Source organism: Symphodus melops (assembly GCF_947650265.1).
Source record: "Symphodus melops genome assembly, chromosome: 14".
NCBI classification, from domain to species: Eukaryota; Metazoa; Chordata; class Actinopteri; order Labriformes; family Labridae; genus Symphodus; species Symphodus melops.
Genome location: NC_136704.1, coordinates 14,915,714 through 14,935,159, shown reverse-complemented (window position 1 = coordinate 14,935,159; position 19,446 = coordinate 14,915,714). Strand labels below are relative to the sequence as shown.

Here is a 19,446-nt window from a genome sequence, read left to right as displayed (position 1 = left end):
ATGTGGCTTTCGATCAATCAACTGACTGCAGTGTTTAACTCCACCTTTTACTGTCGGATCGATATTCTTGGCACCCCAACGAAAAAAACCCCAAAAGTAGGAAAGTACGGGTGGGTAATTTGGGAAACTTTCCCGACTTTGGACTTTGAAAATGGTTCGAACTGAGACGAACCAAACTGAACCGCTAGTTGGAAACAGGGCTTTAGACTACGTCTATGTTTATACTTTCTACGGGCATAATAAACATGTGGACACTTTTATTACAGATTTGGATAATGTAGGCATCAGGTTGGCACTGCAAACAAGAGTGTATGTCATCATTGAGTTTTGATTTCCTGTCTTCTTATATATATATTTTTTTCCTAGTGTTTCTGTGTGTTAATGTTTGTTATTGTTGATTGTTTCATAGTGTAGTGTTATTGTTTAGTCTTTAGTGTTTTCAGTGTTATTTTGTGATGTCCTCTCCCTGTGCTTCTCTGTGTTTTCTTTCATCCTTCAATACCCTGTGTTTCTTCAGTGTTCCATGTTGTACATTGCAGTTCTCAGTGTTTCTTCCCCCCTGTGTCAGTTCATTGTCCTTGGTAGTCTGTAGTTTGTCTGTGTAGTATTTTGTATGTTTCTGGTCAGTGTTTCAAGTGCTTTTTGTGCAAGTGTTTTTTTTGTTTTTTGAGAAGTAAGTTTTGTTTTGCCTCTTTAGTTTAAATAAGTCATCTTTTTGTTGTTCTTGCGATTGGGTCCTCCTCCACTGTTTTTCAACCTGTGACCATGACGGTAAGGCATATCCTCAAGTTTTGTTCAAATATTCTAAACTTAAAAAAAAAAAAGGAGACAATTTTGAAAGTCAGTTGTTGAGTCACTTGGACTTCATTTTGTAACAACATTACTTCAATTTTTTTGATTTGTCTATTGCTTGAATTTATGATGTAATAACCACAAAAGCCAATTCAAATGTATTTTGTGTTGGCATGCTGCTGACTCTGTCATCTATGATGGATAACCTTTTTTTTTTTCTTTTCAAAGAAACTGCTTAGTTAGCATTTTTGCATGCTGAAGACAGTATTTACTGGGTAAAATGTGCCAAATTTTTAAATAGTCTCTTCTTCTAATAGTTTCTCTTCCTCTATGCTCATGGAAACTTGGGATGAATTATGTTACGGAAAGATAATTCTACTTAGTTTATTCCTTGCTACTTGCTTAAAGACACAGACACATTGGCACTTGTAGTAAAATCTCCCGTATTCACTGAGACTTAGCAGTTGAGGTGTAGCATTGTGTGGAGGACTGAAGACTTAGGGCCCCGTTTACACGGAGATGCTGTGACAGTAAGACGAAACAGTTGAGTAACTAATTTACTTTCGTTCACATGGCGTCGACCCCCCCCCCCCCCCCCCCCCCTTAATTGTACTTGCGCAGTAGCCGAGAACAAACAACAATGGCGGTGGATCCACTTGTGCTATGTGTGCTTCAGCAGCTACTCGCATTGTATAAAACAGAACCTTGATTTGATACATTGTGTACATCGCTGCCAAAAGAGCATCGAATACTTGCATCAAATAGTTCAACCTTTACCCAAGGGGCGACCATACACAGCATTTGAGTAAGACTTGGGAGCACTAGCCGCTGAGGAGGATGTTGTGGTGGAAGTGGTTATCTGTACAGATCTGTACGATCTGTACTTCGAATCCGGAGTGGGGTCGTTTTGCTGCGTTTCTTTCACAGCGTCTCCGTGTAAACGGGGCCTGAAATGCAATAGTCTGGTCTACAGAAGTTTCCCCTTTTCAGCTGGCTGGAGCCACCCTTACCCTTGTTTCTATGTGCTGCCCCTGTTGTCTAGCAACAGCTGCAGGAGACTAGGTTAGGTTTTTACATTATACTGGTAGCTATTTGAATTGAAAGCAAATTCTTACATTTAAAAGTGTCATTCGGCTGCTTGAGAGTCCGCTGATTTATTTGAATTGGCCAGCAATAAATCTCTGGATTCGTTGGTGCACTGGATGCCAGAAATGGGCACAATTTACTCTTTGCAAGTCGTGGTCAAGTCTTCCGTCTTTAAGGGTAGCTCCTAGTCCACTCCAAGTCAAGTCTGTTTTGGTTTAAATAAAGATAATAAAGTAAAAATATATTCTTAAAATACTTTAATTTAATTTATACTTTATATCCGAATATAGACCAGAAGCAGAACGGTTTAAGTTAGTAAAAGGCTGTCGTTCAGCTGGTCTGAAGGGCTTCTCTTGCCATCTTACTCCAGCCAGTCAGATGACATGTTGTAATTTTAACATCACAATGAGAGGTAGGAAACGAGGAAGCGCATGCTTTGTTTGGCCCTGAAAACATCGACAGCACTCTGTTCAGAGCAAAGAGACATTGATTGTCAGTCGGAGATGAGCCCGTCATTCAGGCCTCTTGTCTGAGAGTGCTGACATTTCCAGAGAGATGGCAGCTTCTCTGCTGAATTCCTGCATCCAGTTGCTGTTTTACATTTTCAGGTCGTGGCTTTTTATCTGCAGAGCCGAGCATGCCAGCCACATCATTAATTACTAACTCGATGCTTAATTACAACAGATTATTACGGTCTGTAAAAACAATTTGTAGAAGTTCATATTTAGATGCGAGACCAATAAAGCGGCTAATAAACAAAATTAGCAAAACATTCAGTTATAAATTGGTCAATTAAATATTCATTATTCTTGCTTTGATCATTGAACACATTTCACAATTCATGAATGGATTTGTATGAGGATTTTTGCATTTAAACCCAATTCAACATTAACCACAGTTGGCAGTTGCTCTTTGTCATATCTTTTTTTTTTTTTTAAATAAGACTTTGTTAAGAATGAAGAACATTTTTTTATATACTAATAGTTGACTCCATTAGAGAATCCTTTCAGACAACATTTCTTTAGCCACTTGTTATAGTTGTATAGTACATATGAGCCTCTTGTCTGAATGAGTCATTCATGTTAACAGCTTGAATGGTCTTTTAGACATTTTTCAGCAGCTGCTAATGGCCTTGTAAGTGCCGACTGTGTGTGTTCGTATGCCATATGTAGACCAACTTGTCTGAAAATATCCCTTGTTTGCGGACATAAAAACAGACTGTAATTCTTTTCTACCAAATCTACCTCCATCTGTTCGAGACCAGTTTCATCACTCTTTGGGCAAACAGATTGTGCGTAGACAAAACATGTCTCTGCAAATACAACTGGGAAGTTAAAAACCTTGACACCCGGGGACAATTAATTTTTATTGAATTGAATTGAATTGTTCAGGGCTCTAAAGGGAGCAGTGTAAAATTTCAGATTGCCTTAAATGATGTCACTTGAGTCAATGTTAGTGAGGCCCGAAGACTTCCAGTTTGCATGGGGACATTTAGAATAAGAAGTAATGATTGGAGTCTCGCAGCTTGAAGCTTGCTGGACTGCATTATGGGTAATATAGGCACCAAGTAGTCACCGCCTAGAAGAGTGCAAGGAATTTGAAATGCAAAATCTCTAATTTTGCTAAACCTTTTGTGTATCTTTTTTTTTTTAAAGAGGCCCATTGTGAATCCTCCACTTGAGCTTTATCAATAAAGTTTTTTGAAATCCAAAGACATTTGTAGTTTGATGCAAAGGTGAGGTCAGTAGTTGGGATGACAAATCTGTCAGTAGGCGATGGAGAAAACTCAAATCTTACCCTAAGTAGCTTTTGTTGCCCTTAACTTAGCTACATGATTGATCATAAAACACTCATATGGGTATAGATTTTACAATCGGGTGCATTTCACAAAAAGGAGCGTGTGATGATTTCCTCTTTGTCTTTTTTTGTACCATGTTACTTGATCTAACTTCATTTTTACTCTCATTATTATGTCTAATTGATGACACACACACGGGATAGCTGTTTTATTTCAAATGCCCTTTTTCGGATAGATGTGAATTATTTAGGAGGCTACCTCAGTCGGTTGCCCAACATTATCGCTTTATTCTTCGCCCATTTGATTAGTGATCATTTATTCATCGACTTGATAACATTTAATCGAGAGTGTCCACAGAAAGCTGAGTCTGCGATACAGAGTCAAGCCTTTGGAAAAAGAAAAGCTTGAGGGTAATGATTTCGTCACAAGTTATTGCTCCTTTCTTCATTCCTTCTCTCGTCTCTTTTACCCCTTTTTTTCCAGCCAAACTGAGCTTGCCAGACCTACATCGTGTGCTTTGGCCAGGAAGTTCAAACATTTCATCTGCAGTGAGGAAGAGGAGCAGGCAATTAGACCCATAATATTAGAGGAAAGCTCAGAACCCAAAGACTGCTGGGTTCACAACGAGGTCGGTTGTTATTTAAAGTTGATCATCCTAAAACAGCAAACATTGTGGCGAAGATCACTGTAGATATCCAGAAGCGCACACTTCATACAGTATGGTCAAAGCACACGAGTATAATCTTCAACGATTGATGTTTATGTTCCAATGACAGCATGTTTCTTGCTGTTGAAGTTGACCTATTTATCACACACACTGCTGGCAATAAATGTCTTGTATTATTAACGCAGTCTCCAAAGGGACATTGTCACCCGTTGTAGGCCACCGTGCAGTGTTGTTCCCAGTGCATAATTTATGCCTGCAATTAAGTAAGATCAAGCTAGCTAGCTTCGCTTTTACAAATGTCTATTATAATGATTTTAAATTCCCCTGAGACACTAAATATCTGTGTGAAATTTCATACCCTGGGATAAGAAATTGTCACACTTATGTCTGTTCAAGTGTCCAGTTGAATTGTGAACATTTGTATCCATCTAATCTGAATCTCTGAAGCTGAACTTACAGAATTTCTTCAGTGAAAGCCAATTTATTTTACAACTTGCAAGACTAATCAATTGAACGTCTCTTTTGTTATTCTTTTCCAGCTTTCCGACAGTCAATCAGTTTGAGCACTTGTGACCCCCATTACTTGCATCGACCCAGAACAAGAGATGGGATTCGATAAAGACTAAAAAATAAAGGTGAATTGAAGAAAAAAGTGGAGGTCAGTGCAGGTAAAGTATCAAAACGCCCTACTTTCTATATGACCCTTGTTGCCATTGAGTGTTTTATGTGTCTGTACTGCATGCGTTTCACTGTGAGCCGCAACATAGCAAAGACAGAGGCCCCTGGGAACCGAACACAGTATCATGAGGGTCACAGCTGACCAAGAACAATTCAGCAGTTTGATTTTTTTTTTCACAGAGATGGGAAAGTTGCAGCTTAGAGCATAATTAATGTATCTTTTGTCTTTCTGTCTGACAGCCATTGTCGTTTCTGCTCAACCCCATTATTGATGAGAATGAGCCTGCAGGTAAGTTTTTGTATCTCAAACTGTAAGACTGTTGTTTATTTTTAAAACCTGCAACAAAAAGAACCTATTTTTTGGGGCAGTGAAAAAAATGTTCATACATTTTTCAAGGAAAAAAATCATCATAACATTAAAGATTCTATGATAACTTGTTTACTATCGTTTGTTATTTTTATGGAAGCAAAGTTGGTAAAACAGATGCTAAATGGTTGCTGACTTTATTCTTCTTAATTTGACTCTTACAACTTTTTTTTGGTAAGACCAGCTCCATCCTGTAACTGAAAACATAAATCATCTTGGGTTTTTTTTATGTCCAACATTAATTAGTTTTGTTATTACGAAGGCAAAATCCTGCATGCTCAGGATGTCGAACCTGTTAGCAAGCAGTATAACCGGAGGGGAGATGGCGGTTTGGCACAGTGTTGAACCATCAGGCTACGACCCAGTGATCCCGCAGACGGGGTGCAGAACTCACCGGAGCCTCCACCTCAGATCCCCCACTGCGTAAGAGTGTCTCCACGGATACATGGCAACGGCAGTCATTCTGGGCTTCGCTCCCACGCGAAGCCATGGGTCTTCGGGGAGGACTGACCCAGTCTCGGACTCTGGAACATCAGTGATCGATGAGGCAATGCTTGTCTTCAACTTCAAAATGGTAAGGCAGCATCATCACACTCCAATGCACCATCGGCCAGTTACAGTCTGTAAGAATGTAGAAATAGTAGCCTGACAGCAGAATAGCGGGTTTTCACAGGCCAGCGGGCTTCCATGTTTCAAGTAGGCTAGAGAATATGCACCGCTGAGATATTCCTTAAAACGGTTTAAAAACTAGGTAACAGACTTTTCATTGTTGGAGCCTCTGACCAAGCCAACAGCACGCCGACACATGCGCATGTCTCTGAATTTATGAATAGGATTTCATTTTCTGTGTGTTGTTTTTGTTTACAATCTGACTAGCAAAAGATGAGCGAGAATGAAGATGGCTTTCAGAAATGATATGTAAGTAAATAAAATGCATTAAGTTGCTAAATAGCTCTGCTGTGCTGATGAGTTGGATGTTTCTTGTCCGTGGGTTCATCACTGTGACTTTCACTGATACAGAATCAGTTCTTAGCACGCTACATAGGGGCATGGATGTGTCCAACCACTTTCATACAGTCCTTCACAACCTTCACACTACATTAAAACCAATGAACTGAGAATATATTTCTAAGAGATGGCATCACATGTATAGTAATTTCATGGCTGCTGTATTTTCTGTGAAGTCACTTTTAATTAGAAATCATATGAGTGTGAACAATTTTCATCAACAAGCTCATTACAGGCTTACAAATTAAATTTCACAACCGATAATTCATTTAATGAAAAATCACTTATTTGCTTCTTCAGCAAGAGGCCATTTTTATATGGAGCAACAGGCAAAAACACTCATTATTCCAGTGAACAATCTAAATTAAGGGATAAGTGTGATTACATTTTTACTGTTTTGTTTTTTTTTGCCAACCCCTAAAATTACACTTGTGCCTTGGGACATGTAGGATAAGTGGGAAACTAAGTGGTGATAAAGATGAAGTGTGTTTAGAGAATATAGCGAGATGCTGTTAGCGTGATGAGTTCTAACAAGTCAAAAAGAAAATACCCATTTATCTTACACCTCACCAGGAACTAGTGCTGTGTGTCCGTGCCATCACAGCCTGTTGTGGCTGCTTTGCTGTTCAGTTATGGTTTTCAGCAGCCATTGTGGTTATATGATTGATTGAGCTGGTTAAAACTGTCTTCACATTGTGATGTCATAAAGATTCTTTATTAATTATTATTATCCTCATCCATCTCTCTGATATCGTCAGTTACAGTGTAATCGATTTATCCAGTTGATTACTTGTTAGATGTCAAATCTTTTTTTTCCCTTCTTCTTCAGTTTGATATTCTCTGGATGGAGAGGTTTGTATTATGTTCCTACTTCAAGGAAAAGCTTAACGCCTGCACTCTGGTTCAGTTTCACTGCTGACTGCTTTTTGTTTTTCTGTGTGTGAAGCTGCACTTGGAGGAAAAGCAGCTAAAATAAAGCTGACAGAAAGGAGTCTGAGAAGTAACCTCAAATACCTACTATTAGCCATAAGGACATTTCTGTTATGTTTTCAGCGGGCAGCTCCAGCGTCGGCTATGAGTCAGCCATCATTATAACTTCAGAGCCACCACAATGAGATGTTTGCGTAACTGAGTTAGTACGCCGGCCAGAGTGTGTGTCATTTATCCAAGACCGCCAGTCCAAATGGTTTATTTAAAAACAACATATCCGGAGCTTACCAAAGCCCAGCATGTTGGGCTGTCACTTTTGATTTAAACTAGCACATGAATGAAAAAAAAAGAAATCTAATTTTGGATCCGTTATATGACAGATTTTCATGCAGCAGGATGTGCCCCGATGCTACATGCTGCCTGAAACAGTCTCTTTTGCTATCTTTCACTTGTAGGGTGAAACTAAAGTTCAAGTTTCAAAATAAAGCAGTTTACAGTTTGCTGTAATGAATATTAAATATTCAAAACAACTTCAGTATTATGCCCTTTTTGGGGTTCATATATCTAATTTATGTGTCTACTACAGTGCGTTACTAATGTCACTAATGTTTGACTGTTTTTTATATTCTGCCATTAAGCAATACTACAGTTCTGTTGGACAGTGGGCCCGTCAGAGAATAAACCTTCATAGGGGCAAATAAGGTGGTGAACAAACACATCTGGAATGACCTACACAAACACAGCAATGGACATCATGTTCCTCACACCTTCACACCGCCTGGGACGCTCTGTACCTCCTGCAGAGTTTCTCCCCATCAGGGGGCATGGTGCCATAGTGATGAGGGAAAATGGTAGGAGGTGTTGTCTCATCTTCCTTTGTTTTTAACACTCCCCCACAAATAGAAAAAAAGGCTCCCCACGTGTGCCAAGTCAAACTACATTGTTAGTTCCTTATATTTTCGACCACTGAAGCTTCAGACCTATTAGAGATCAGTGGGCGGAACCTCACTCCCAGAATCAAAACTTTACATTGGACATGTTGCTTAGAAGCTCTATGGAGAGGGCTGAGCTGAACAGAATTTCCAAGATGGCAATTCCTTCTGAAGAAATCTCGGGATCAGTTGAGGAAACGGCCGTATGTGTTGTAGTTAATGTCTGTAGAGCATTCTGGGAGTTGTTGTCTTTCACCCACAAGCCAAAAAGACACTTTCTGCCTTTTCTCAGTCAAGAAGGCACCAACTTCAAACCTTATTTACATTTGTAATAGAAGTGACCCGGCATTAATACATTGTCACGTTTCAACGGGTGACGTCTCCCTTTAAAGACGGGGTCGAAAACTAGCATGATTTAGAAGGTAGCATCCTCTCCCTTCTCCGTCTTCCCCCAACCTCCTCCCCTCTGTGCTCGCTCAAAAGACACTCCCATCACTTACATGCACTAGCGCCATTGGTCCAAAAGTGTATTTCAGCTAATGCTTTGAGTGTGGGCTCGTGCGTGCTGAGGGCTTAATTGTTTTAATAAAATGCGGTCGAGCGCTGACATTGGTCAAAGTATTTGTTTACCTAACTGCTGCAGATGATGGATTTTTTTCCCCTTTCTTTTTCAGAGCACATGAATTATTATTGCTGTCATGACCTAAAGATTTCAACCAAAAACTTAAAAAGACCCTGCCTTTAAGTTAAAACAACAAAAGCCTACACATCCCGAAGAGGACAATACAGAATAATGTATCTATTGGAGAAATGGTAATATCTTTCTTTGTAAAAATGCCACTGCAAAAGACCTGTATTTTGTCTTTCTCCAGCAGCTATGATTACCTGAATGATTCCTTAACTACAGATGGCTAAAGGGCATCCTCAGCCTAATACTACTGCCCCATGTGTCATTTATGTATTCAAAAAAAGCCCAAGTGGCTTTTGTGTCCGTGCATACACTGGTTACATGATCCTGTCTGCTTGTAGTTTACATGTCCCTCCGACTCCAAAGCCTTTGACCCTTATAATTTGAGCCTGATTGTGCAACTGTTTCTCTCAGCACGAAGGTCTGTGGAGGTAGCAAACACGGGAAAGGAAATGTGCATGCGGACTCTTGACAGGCTGAGCACTCATTGGCTCCAGTTCCGCTTTAATTTGTCTCCATGCCATAGTTGTAGTCTGCAAGCGATTTCTCTGTCTGTTATTCGAATTTTTTCTTTGAAATGCATCAAGTCGAGAGTGGAGCCTCTTTAGAGCGTCTTCACTCTCTGAGTGTAAGCAGAGAGAGAAAAACACAAGCACAGATGGACGCACCTCTGTGTCATTACTTGACAGGCTGACAGCCTCTTGTGATTGTTTGAGTCTTCATATCATTCTTTCATTAACAAATTCCTCTTTGCTACTTGGTGTTGATTTACAGTAATAAGAGCTATCAGGGGACTTTCTCCCCTTTCTTCTTTCTCTGTAACCTCACTACAGTAAATCTCATATCTTACATCCAACACTAAAAGGCGCAGGGCTGACAGAAGAATGTCCGACTGCTGATTGTGTAGATAATCACCATCAGCGCTCTGTCTGTAAAATGTGCAACCTTCCTGGACATTTGCTGTGGCTTATTGGCTGCTTTTGACAGGATAGTGCTGTTTTTTGTTTTTTTTTTGTTTTCAAGGCTGCTGGGTCTGGAGATACAGGGGGCTGTTTAATATGCATGGACTCACTAATTACAGCCCTCTTACTCTAATGATGTGGCCTTGAGACTGGCATGCACAGGAATGGGGCTGAAATATGCATGCATACACACATGATCTTTCAAACACACAAACACACACTCTGAAATGGAAAAAAAAAAAAAACATGACAACCAGGCTGGATAAGTTTGAATTCATGTGGGGAACCCCTTGAGCAAACCACAACGTTCTTGGAAATGTCAGATGGCGGTGCGTAGGTTTGGAGAGCATGTGTTGTGACAGATAAAGTATAAAAGCGAGCTATAAACAGGGATCAAAAAGAAGAATCGTTCATTAAAATAAACTGGAACATGTGTGCGTACCTGTGGAGATGCTAAGAAAGAAAATTCATAAAGAAAGACAGCTCGCTGTGCTAAAATGACTCAAGTGACATGAACATACCCAGAGAAAATTGTTCTGACAATTGGCAGATCAAATGGGTAATTTTTGGTTTTCTGTGTGCGATATTCTCATGCTGTTTCACCACAAAATCTGGCACCAGGATGTCGGCCTGGGAGGCTGCCGAGCACACCGTTACAGAGTGTCAGTGAGTAATCTGAAGTCTCACCTCCTGTCTCCAACCATCCATTACATCTCTGAAACACTGCCACAGCTTGCGTGTGCATCACGCACGACACACGCAACTCTTTATCTGCCCAAGTCTTCCTCCATTCACACACAAGCGTGAGCCTGAAAGCAACACACTCTGATGGTGCTTTTGTTTCCGCTGCTGCTGTCTCTCTCTCTCTCTCTCTCTCTCTCTCTCTCTCTCTCTCTCTCTCGCTCTCTCTCTCTCTCTCTCTCACACACACACACATAGAAAAGTAAACACACCCTCTCTCTCTCTTAGCACTTTCCAGAGGCACTGTGGGAGCTTGCGGTGGCAGAGACATTAAACATTTTTTTTTGGGGGGGGGAACCCTCTCCTGTTTGAGCCAGGGCACAATGACACAACACTGTGGTGAAGCTCCTTTGATGAATTTAGAAAATACGTTTCAGCAAAAAATTTCTGCAGATTCAGAGTCACCCCTGTGTCGTGGGAGGTGATTGTGTTGTTTGTGAAATACAAAGCGAATTAATAATTCACACGAGGGAGAGAAAAAAACATTCCACAATTCATGAGAAGAATCCTGAATTCTGCTGGACTTTATTTATTTGATTTTTTTTTTTTTTTTTTAGAAGCCTTGTATGAAGCTGCACTGACAATTCCCTTTAGCAAAGTCTGAAAATGAAAGCGAGGCATCGAAATTGTTCCTCGCCCCTCAACGGCGCTCCTGCTGCTATACAAAGCCGAAATTCCAGCGCTCCGTGTGTCGCACCGTGGCTCGCAGAGGAGGGAGATCACAGCATTGTGCATGCTTTCTGGAGCCGTATCTTCGCCCTGCTCTGTGGGTGGTTCTCACACCCACAAAATGGATCAATTATCCAGTCACAGACACCCATCCATAGCACTCTCACACAATTAACTCAGCCTCACACATGACAAGAGGACTTTCTGATTTGAGAACAGCTCCCTCAGCTGTTAAATCGATCTATGCATAACCTCCCAACCTTCCCATAAAATAATAAATGTCTTTTTTTTCTGTTTGAGTCCTTCAGTCACAGCAGAGCCCACATGTGGCAGCTTATGTTGTCACAGCAACAGGCGATTCTTCCTGAAGTTTAAATGTGTGAGAATGTGACAACCTAACTGGATGCTTGGACTTAATTAGGCACAAGTAAAGCTCCAACACTGAGATGCACAGTTGTTTGCACACGCTCAGCAACTGACCCAATTTGCAAAGTCATATTTGTAACAAAGAAATGGGCTCTGGATGTGAGTGCCCCCAGTTTTCCTTTTCACACAGTTGACAAAGAACACAATGTTGCTGTAACTGCTGATTTGTTCTGTACTAAGATTCAGAGGACACATTGAGGCAGATACACATACTAACAATTATACAGTGTCATAATGTTTGACTTGACTTGTCCTTGGAGGCCTAAATGAAATTATATTACATTAATTATACTTTCCTCAGAAGGCTAAACAGAGAATAGATTAGTGGTACTAAGACTGATGTAATTGTAACATATCACCTGATTTCTTAGTAATATAAAAAAGCAAAACTTTAGGAAAATTAGACTCTGTTGCTGTTTGGTGCTTCCAGTATTACTAGACAATTGAGGGATCATTCCTGCATTTAAGATTACAGAATAAAAATACAACAACTCTTTTTTCTAAAGCTGATCCCATACCTCAGACTCCACCAAGATGACGTGCACCAGGTCCGTCTCACAAATGCATGCAAAAACGCAATCATTAATAAAACACAAACTTTAAGGACAATAGTAAATGGGCGAACAGAAGTAAAAGGTTTATGCTAATTATCTACGTTGTAGAGTTTTTTATGAAGTTAGAAAATTCATATCCAAAACCCATCAGAGCATATCTTGCAAAAGCACTGGTATGGATACAGACAAAGTAGTAGCAAAGACATACACACCTCTGATGAATTGCACCTTTCAACCCTGATTTTTTTAGGTTAAGGTTAACAGCGTGCAGTCATCCATCCTGCAGCACACTTTGAACTTGTGTTTGTGACTGCATGATGGTCGTGTGTGAAGAAGACGTATTGGGAACAGACTGAGTGAAAGTGAAAGACTTGTTGAAGGACAAAGCTGGCACAGCTCACTGAGACTCCGAACACCGAGATGAAGTAACCTCATCACGTTTTGGGGCGATCACAATGCTGCACAATCAGCAATAACAACATCCGATTTGCTAAATCCAATGTGATCGATATGAGAAATTCATGAACAACATAGTCACATTGTGGCGATTACTTTTGGACAAACTTTTCAGAACAACTCACATTTCCATTAGCATATGTTCAGCCAGACATTTTATTGCCTCCCTGGATTTTTTTTATTGCTCCAGCAGATGTTCTAGGGGCTATCATCAAAGAGATTTATGCAAGCTGATTACAACCAAAGAGTCTCCAGAACTGAATAAACATATTCAAGCCGGAAATGGACACAGGCTCCGTCTGTAGCTAAACAAGGTCTGGTCTCCTTTGGTTGGGAGTTTAACCTGAATGTGGAAATAAACTGGGCAAGTCTCACAAGAAAAAAGTGAAGTGCCTGCAAAGTAAAATCAGAATTAGGTCTTTAAAACACTTTTATATTGGATAAAAGTAAATGTGAAAAGACTGAGAACCATGTCTGACTGAATTATAACTTTAGACTGTTAGAAAGTTTTTCATCACTCTAAGGTCCTTTTTTTTCCCTTAACATAATCCCTATTCGCTAGTCCTAAAAGAACATTTAAGGATCGACACTGTAGCGTCTCACTCAACCGCAAATTACTACAGTCTACAGTTCACCCATCTAGCGATGCATCAGTAATGAACACTGAGATCAGTAACAGGCTGGGCAGGAAGGTTGTTACTAACGTTATAGCCACAACTAATGTAGTTGTGTCCAGGTTTGAAATAAACAACCTGCCACCCGCCAAATGTGTGCAACTTTGTGCAGTGCTGTTAAATTTGTTTAAGCCTACCAGTAGGAGGTTATAAAAGTAGCACAACATAGTAATGTGTGACAGAAAGCGACATAGAGCCTGGTCTTCTGTTTTTCTTGCTCCGTGAGCAGAACAAGGCAGCCTGGCTCACTGACCAAATAGCACAGCAGGAACTATTATCTCCATTACAATGGGTCTACCTACTAAAGGTGTTTAAACAGATGACTCGCTTGTCTTACGTCCAAAAGACAAGTTCCACACAACAAAGGTTCCTACTTATTTTGATATTAAAAGGTTTTTATTGAAAAAGCCATGACAGAAAATGGGGTGTTTTCTGCAGTGGCAATTTAGACAAAAACAAACTTCAACCCACACACAGAAGCTACAACATAAGAAAAGTGAACACACAGTGACTTAAATGTTTTGTTTGCCTTCATGTCTGAATGAACCTGCGTTCATGTCTCTGTTTATTTCCATATGTTGTATTGGGTCCAATTGTACCGGCTGCTAATGTTAGAGTCAGTGACTGTGAACAAGTGTACCATGAGTGGCAGTTGGCAATGTAATATGCTTGTTACTGCTTTGTGCCTGCACTGCACCACTGAAGGCAATGAATTAAGCCATAAACAGGTTGTTTGTCTATCCCTTAACATTTAATTAAAAACTTGTGACTGCATACCTCCAACTAATGGAGAGAGCTCCCAGCGGCCTGTGCAGGCCTGAGGCTTGACCTATCTCTCTGTATTTGGCAAATGGAAACATTCAGTCTGAAATGACACAAATTTATTGCGAAAAGGCAGAACTGGAGACCACCAGGATCTCGGCTGCAGTCTCCTGGGCTCTCTCTGAGCTGTCAATATGAAGGACCGACAAACAGCAGCAGTCAGCAATTAACAGATAACCTTTTACATTCATTTAGGGCCAACCTTTAAATTAGACTGGAAATACACTGCTCATTCAAATGTGTTATAGCATTGGGCCACTGGGTTAATAATTATTCTTTAAATACGACAGCAGAAGAAATTTTACAATGATATAATGTACTGCCAGGATATATTTTTAGATTTTTGAGTTTGTCAAGTATAACCCAGGAAATGAAGAACTTGTGTTCTATAGAAATCCTCCACCTCCACGAGGTGTGCTCTTAGTATCAGGGACTCAAAAGGGGGAATAACCTGTTTCATATAGTTAACATTAATGAGAAAAAACATTGGTTCTGACTTTAACAAGGTTTTAAAGCACCATTTTTTGGACTATCATAGGATTTCCCTCTTATATTTAATACAAATGATTTACACTCATCTACTCAAATATTCATCAATGGTATGATATGCAGGTTTTACAATATAACCCTTTGATTTAAACGTCAGTTTGTCCGATTGTCTTTCATTAGCCAGTAAGAAAACCTGATCTGTTACAAACACAGCATCCAGTGCATTCAGGAGGTCGAGCGGCTTTCATGAAGAGCTTTCTCTGGAGGCTGAAAAGATTGATTAAAACAGAAGACTTATGTGTCTCGCAGCACAATTATAGTCACTCTTTAAATTGACAATTGTTTGAACTAAAGTTTAAGATAAAGCTATGATGACTTCATCTTAGCATCTTTCGCACAATCACATTTCTCTGTACTGATGTGATTAGAGACATGTCTGAATGTGCAGATACCCCTCAACACCCAAAGACCGAAGTAGATCGAAAATTGGGCTTGTCAATTGCTGCTATACTGTATGTAATATATATAAAAGAGAAAATGATATGATATGAGTTGTAAATGTAGATAATAATACCATTTCCAATGTCAATCTGAATTTAATGATATTTCCTTACTTCTGGTTACATTGTTTACTTGTTCTATTTCAGCTTTCTATTCCTTGTATGGGAGACTGTTGTGGATCTTACAAGTGGCCACCAGCTCTGGCCTGATTTTGATGAGATGACACACTTTGGTAAGCCTTAATCCTAAACTCCCTTTTTTCTCGTGTAAATACATTTTCTCAAAAAGTAAAAGTTAAAAAAAATCAGTAAACCTACAGAACAACATATTTGTGTCTAATGTAAATTCAAATTAGGATTATCAGGATGAAAAGATTGACTATAAGTGTTTCCTTTCACTGCACCTTATCTAATTACTGATAGGCTCTACCCTGCTGTACAAGTTGAATTGCTGCTTAAGTCTTCAACCTGCTGAAGAAGTTTTCTTGTACTTTTTAACGTGTGCTTTGCTGAAAGCTTTAACCTTGCCGTTAAATCAAAAAATGCAGAGACACTTTTATTCAGTTATCAAAACAAGTGACATCCAAATCATGGAGCTAACAAATATAGTCTTGCTTCCATGAAGTAAAGTACACACAGTGTAAAGTGAAAACCATGCTTCTTTATCAAGCAGATACATTTTAGCTTGTGACAGTTGTATTATTTATAATAAAAAAAGATGGTGGCTGGCTCGAAGTGAGAGTATGTAAAACCATTCTTAAAAACTATGATAAAAAAAAAAAAAAAAACCACCGAAGGTTACCAGAAGTGAAAATGAAAATGCAAACAATGCAGGGCACTGGAAGCTGTGTGGATCCTTAGTGCATTGCATATCTTTTAAGGAAGGTGTAAGACAGATCAGAGCAGGTAATAGAGTGCCAATGATATCACTGGCAACTCTAACAAGGTAGTGTAACCTGATCTACCAATGAGAGGTAACCAGACCAGGTGATTATGGCACAGACAATGACAGACTGCCCCATGGAGCTTTAGAAGAGAGTCCATGCACCCCAAATCAGTTAGTTACCACACAATATACTGTTTGTGTTTTCTACAACAAAAAGAGCTGTCCGGTGGTCTAAACTTTGTTCCTGTTTGTCTGTCTAACGAATATTATGACATGCGCCATTATTAGTTTGTGGCAATTGGGTATTCCACCATTAAGACAGATAACAGCTGACCAGAAGGGAGACCCTGCTTCTGTCGTTCTAGATGATGTTGACAAGCAAAGAGTTGGCTGTCTTCAAGCAAAAACATGCTTTTGTTTAAAAAGAGCAACACATTTAATGAGCAAAATGTTAAATTTGTTTGATTTAGAAGTCAATTTGCAATTTTAAATTTCAAATTGTTTTCCACGTTCAGTCACATTTCTTCACATAAGACGTTTGTTTTTGCATCCTTTAGCATCAGTGTTTATAGAGACTTAAGTCCTAACACAAGCACACAAGTTGGATCTCTGTTGGTGTGGGCCTATGTGCCTCTTACTCCCTGCGGTCTGCTGCTGGCTAAGCCTCTGTTAATTTCACTAACCACCTTGGCCATCTTCTCCACAGTCATCATTAATCATCGCTCTCCTCTCCATCCCTTCCCTTCCCTTTCCTTTCCTTTCCTTTCCTCTCCACCCTTCCCCCACATCCTCGCCTTTATTTCCCTCCTCTACTGTATCTTTCCTCCTCTCTTCTGCTGTGTCGTGCTCGGGCATTTGTGTAAGAGCTGCAGTGATGAGATAACACCAACAGGCCAAATAGCAAGGATGCAATAGACTTGACACAAAACTCAAATTATATAGATTATGCACTACTGTTGTTGAACCCAGTTTACCAGAGAGGATCATAAATCAGCTTCACAAAGAAAATAATGTGTATTTTTTACAATGCAAGCGAATAAAATGTTAACCAGTTCACATATCTTATCCAACAGTCTTATTTCCTATTATTTAAAATGGCATACAATGATGTGATTTTTTTAATGTATGTTCATGATTTGGGAGTCAGCTGTAACATGAAACAGACTAGTATAAAGCAGCTGTAGGACAAAGACCTCATAGTCAACTCTTTGGGTAAAATACTGCTCAGAGAATAATAACAACAACATTACAAGCCGAAGAGACAGATGTCCAACAGTATGAAACTGCATCAAAATGATTCTTAGTCTGTCATGAAGTGTATGGTATGAGATTGGGGCAATATGGCAACAGCCCTTTCTTAGATTAATTATTTAAATGCCATATTGCAACATTTGAGCAGGCTTTTGATTCACTCATGAATCCATATGCTCCACATCCATATGTCATTTGTTTTTTTGGCGTATTTTTTTCTTCAAGAGTAAGTTGTTGTTTTTTTCTACACAAACATTTGCTGTGAAATGATTCACTCTGTCGACTGCTAACATTAGCCTACAGCCCGATGTGTATTCGCTATAACGCCACATTCTAACAGCTACAGAGTACGCTGCACGGGAATGCAGCTCTTTGTAACCTTGTCTGTTATAGATAGATCCAATATTCTTCTAAAAGGCTAAAGAAACCAATCACAGTAACTTTGTTACACCCACTATTTTTGTCATATGTGTGTCCAAGTTTATCATAATATGGGGTGGTTAGCGAGCCAGAAAATAACATTCTGAAGCTAATGAGTTGCACTAGAATATTTAAGTAATGTTAATTAAGTGTTAGGCTAAATTTAAAAATGTTTTTGACTTTTTCCACTTGGCCTCCACTAATCAGTACTTATTTTTCTGAACCACTTTATTTGCTGTTGCCATTAAATGTGTTTGCAGCTGGGGGCGCTGGTGGCGCAGAGGCTTTAGTCCTCATGCGCAGTCCTTCACGTCCAGCCTGTGGCTCCTTTCCCGCATGTCATCCCCACTATACTATACTACAACTATATTATAATTAATTCGGCACCTAAACAGCATTACAAAACTGAAAAAAAAGGCAACGGTACAACTAGTAAGCTTTAAACATAAGTTAGTAAACTTTAAATAGCTTTAATCAAATACTAGCTGACATCACAGTAACTAATAACTAAATATTTCATGTTACACATGTCCAACTTGAATTTTTAATATTTATTGAAATATTTTCATAAGCAAGTTAAAACATGCAGATTGATAATACACTAACAAGGCTGGTGAAGTAGCTTTTTAACTAACCCTAACCCTAAAATATTCTTCATAAAAAGATAATGTGAGACTGAAGAAATTTAATGTACAGAATATTTGTCTTAAGGTCAAATAGTGTTACATAACTTGATGTGTTTTAAAGTCCTTATTAGCTTTAATAGGGCTAATGGAAAGTCATTTTAATTGTGGCAATTGTTATTCTGCTAAACTAAACTCTTCCATATAACCCTTACTTACTTTCACAAAGTGAATATATTCTTCCCTGAGACATTTTCAAGAGCAACAGACTTTACTTCAGTTCAACTGAATGAATTGAACCATGCATATACGCCGAGGTGATAGACAATGGAAACTAAGCAAGGATGTTTAAGGGAGAGGATCTCAGCAGCCCAACTGTGTCTTCAAACACTGGGGCCAATATGAAAGGTCATCTCTCACCACTACACACAGTGCACCTGGCATTTCAGCGGAAATGATCCCTCTCCCTGCAAGGGTGAGGCTCCTTGAAACGTTTGTACACCTCCACAGAGGAGAGAGGGCTGGAGTGTGTATGAAATTATACCACAACTATGTATAGTTTTTACTTCCCTTAGTGACCTCATCGTAGGTTTGAGGTTACTTTTTCAATCTAATCAATCACACATTTGAAGATATACCTTCTTTTACATCATGTAAGCAACATTTAGAACTATAAACCACCTATTCATTTTTAAAGTCAAATTTAGCTAGCATATTTAAAACAACCAAGGTTGACCAAAGTGCAAAGACAAAGAGATGATGTGTGTCTTCAACAATTATTTAAAACTTTAAAGAGCGGGGGCAGATGATAAAGAAAAACAATCGTAGTACAATACTATCTATCTTCTCTCCCATGACTGAATCTTTCAGTCCTTATAGAGTGTTATTAAACTTAGCATGTTCCTTAAAAAAGTAGATTTAATGGCATGGCCATTGCCAGTGTATAAAAAGCAAGGTTAGTGCAGATGGTTTGGCTGTCAGCTGCCCATGCTATAATTTACAGGTGTCATTACAACAGACAGACTGT

The 19,446-nt window shown here is 39.3% G+C and overlaps 1 long non-coding RNA gene across 2 annotated transcripts; it reads left to right on the top strand.

The window, feature by feature from the left end:
- Positions 1-573: 573 nt before the first annotated feature.
- Positions 574-15,468, top strand: LOC306835226. 2 transcript variants are annotated; one of them, XR_013780594.1, is made up of 5 exons: positions 574-771; positions 4,883-4,978; positions 5,262-5,310; positions 5,651-5,962; positions 15,387-15,468. It is a non-coding gene; the product is annotated as an uncharacterized lncRNA (long non-coding RNA). The 2 variants fall into 2 exon arrangements; XR_013780595.1 differs by lacking the exon at positions 574-771 and adding an exon at positions 4,167-4,304.
- Positions 15,469-19,446: the final 3,978 nt, after the last annotated feature.